This window comes from Scylla paramamosain, chromosome 18, assembly GCF_035594125.1.
Source record: "Scylla paramamosain isolate STU-SP2022 chromosome 18, ASM3559412v1, whole genome shotgun sequence".
NCBI classification, from domain to species: Eukaryota; Metazoa; Arthropoda; class Malacostraca; order Decapoda; family Portunidae; genus Scylla; species Scylla paramamosain.
In genome coordinates, this window is record NC_087168.1 from 17111250 (window position 1) to 17114649 (window position 3400).

At 42.4% G+C, this 3400-nt stretch overlaps 1 non-coding gene across 1 annotated transcript; it reads right to left on the reverse strand.

The window, feature by feature from the left end:
* Positions 1–1206: 1206 nt before the first annotated feature.
* On the reverse strand, positions 1207–1278 carry Trnaq-uug (transfer RNA glutamine (anticodon UUG)). The gene has a single exon. It is a non-coding gene; the product is annotated as a tRNA-Gln (tRNA).
* Between the last annotated feature and the right edge of the window lie 2122 nt (positions 1279–3400).

Genomic DNA, 3400 nt, shown 5'->3' on the forward strand with positions numbered 1-3400 from the left:
AAAATAGAAATAAAAATAAATAAATAAATAAATAAAAAAAATAATAATAATTCCTGTACGAGCATCAACTTTTCACTCCGCCTTCAAATCACACACACACACACACACACACACACACACACACACACACACACACACACACACACACACACACACACACACACACACACACACACACACACACACACACACACACACACACACACACACACACACACACACACACACACACACACACACACACACACACACACACACATCCCTTTGAAGATAATTTCCCAAAGAGGCGAGTGGGGGACAAGCCTTCACCACTACCCTCAATGGAGACATCAGCACCTCTCACTGCACCTCCCGCCGGCGCCGTCACTGCTGCGGGGTGCCCATTATGCTGCTCGTTACGTGGCCGAAAGGTGTTATTAACTCTAGAAGCAAGAAGCTGAGGTGTTATCAGGGCTGTGGGCTTAAATATACTGTTTGATGTGAGACTGCTGAGAGAAGGAAGATTATTAGGCTTTGTGGTTATGGTATGTAGATATGAGTGAAGAGGGAAGGAAGGAAATGTTAAGTAAAAGGAAGTATTTATTTATTTTTTTTTTTATGTAGGCGTATATAAGTATGATATTCGAACTTGGCTGTGGAATGTACTTAGAGGTGAATGAAGAGGGAAGGAAAGAGAAGCGAGGGAAAAGAAAGTATTCACGTGTATTCAAGCTTGTTCTGGGATGTAGTGGTGAATGGGAAGAGGGAAGAGGAGAAAGGTCAGGTAAAAATGGCATACATGTAGTTATCGCAAAATTAGCCGATAGGAATGAAGGGAAGAAGTGAAGTGGAAGGTATGCAGTTGTACGCCCACGAAAAGGTATTCACGAAGGTGGTCATTATTTGAAAGTATATGAAGTATTTATATGTTCGTATTGTAGTGTTGACAAAATTAGCGATTAAAAAGAGGGAAGGAGGGAAAAAATAAAGAAAAAAACGTATTTCATTAAGAGGTATTCATAAAAGTAGTCATGATTTAAAAGAAAAAAAGGTAAGGAAAAATGTTTATTAGTAGTCATACAGTAAAAGAAGAAAAAAAAGTCAAGTAAAAAGGATGAAAGTGAGATGAAATAAATATCCAAAAAAGTAACATGAGTGAAAAAAAAAACTATACACTGGTCGAATAAAAAAAAAAAAGTCAAGCAAAAACACACACACACACACATTAGGTCCCACCGAGACTCGAACTCGGATTGTTGGATTCAAAGTCCAAAGTGCTGACCATTACACCATGGGACCCTGCGTGAAGACCGGGAGGCTGTGCTTGATTTGATGGCTTCCTCCCCGTGCGCCTGTCACTTACCACTAAAACACCTCACCACCGCATCTTCACTACACTCAGAAGGCTTTAGTTGAAGTTACAGGTTTTTAAGGTCGTCTTTATGTACCTAGGGACAGATTAACAAGATGGCTACATTATTAATAGGAGAAACACTTGAGAACCCTGTTAATGAGAACCCCGCTAATCACCTATGTGGCTCTTCCAAATATTATCGACAGCAAAGCGTTTCTGGAAAGGCTCTCGTTGAAGTGCCACAGGTTGTTAAGGGCGTTTTTATGCCTCTAGGGACAGATGAACAAACATTCTATATTATTAACAGGAGAAACACTCTTGAGAACCTCGCTAATCGTCTCTGTGGCCTTTGAAAATAGCCGTGGTGAAAGAGGAAAGCGTTAGTGAAAAACTCTAGTTGAAATGACACAGTAATTTAAAAATGTTTACGGTCCTAGTGACGGATTAACATGATTTCTTTATTACCAACAGTAAAAAAAAAAAAAATTCTTGAGAACCTGGCTAATCATGTGGTCTTTAAAAATTGTCGTGGAGAGAGAGAGAGAGAGAGAGAGAGAGAGAGAGAGAGAGAGAGAGAGAGAGAGAGAGAGAGAGAGAGAGAGAGAGAGAGAGAGAGAGCAAAGCGTTTCTGAATACGGACCTTTTGCACCCCAGCTCAATTTACTGAAGGTTTCCACTGAGTAGCCACCGGTTGAGCCTACAGCAGGGGGAGGGGAGGGGTGTGTGGTGCGTCAGAGAGGGGGGAGTCTTACCAGTGCTTAGGGTAGACTGAATGGTTGGACTCTGGCTGTTAATGAGGGAGGGTACAGCTCACGTAACTAGTCCAGCTTGTGATCATGAAAACGTTGATGAAACACACACACACACACACACACACACACACACACACACACACACACACACACACACACACACACACACACACACACACACACACACACGGTAGTAGTAATGTATTATATAGTAGTAGTAGTTGTAGTAGTAGTAGTAGTAGTAGTAGTAGTAGTAGTAGTAGTAATGGTAGGAAGCTTTCAGTCAGTCAGGAGTCAATCAATCAGTCAGTGAGTCAGTCTATCAGTGAGTCATCCAGTTCGCTTAATTTTAAAATACATGTACTGGAACACGTGTCACGTCTCGAACAGATGGTAAAAATCATGGAATTAAACTATAAATTAAAAGCATAGATATTATTATTATTATTATTATTATTATTATTATTATTATTATTATTATTAGTAGTAGTAGTAGTAGTAGTAGTAGTAGTAGTAGTAGTAGTAGTAGCAGCAGCAGCAGCAAGAGTATTACAAGCTATCTATAGAATAACCAAGAGGATGTTTTCTCGTCGCTATGTAGCTGTACCATTATTAAGTAGAGGCATCTGCATCACGCGAAACAAAGGATAGAAATTGCAGGTGTTGTGGTATCAGCAGTAGTAGCAGTAGTAGTAGCAGTAGTAGCAGCAGTAGTAGTATCAGCAGTAGTATTAGCAACAGTAGTTAGCAGTAGTAGTAGCAGCAGTAGTAGCAGCAGTAATAGCGACACGGTGGTTCTAGAGGCAGGCCGTCGTATCATTTCCCGCCTCAAGGCAGCGTGGAGGCAGACACTGGCTCGGGGCACTCCACCAGCCGCCCTCGCCTCAGCCCGATGTCAACATTTGCTCGGACTCCCCAAAGAATGACATAGAGAGAGAGAGAGAGAGAGAGAGAGAGAGAGAGAGAGAGAGAGAGAGAGAGAGAGAGAGAGAGAGAGAGAGAGAGAGAGAGAGAATTTTGTAAGATGGAGGGAAGGAAGGAACGAAGGGAGATGTGTTTTAAAGGAGAGAAAGAAGGGAAAAAAACAAGAAGATGGCAACAGGTCCAAACACTCCATCCTCCTCCTCCTCCTCCTCCTCCTCCTCCTCCTCCTCCTCCTCCTCCTCCTCCTCCTCCTCCACACCCTGAGGCATCGTGGTCAAGAAGAATAGACTCCCTTTCTTCCCTTTTCCCCTCCTTCCCCTTCTCACCCACTTCCCCCTCCCCTCCTTTCCTTAGGCCCATAGACAAAGTAACCACTCGCTGATAGCTTTCC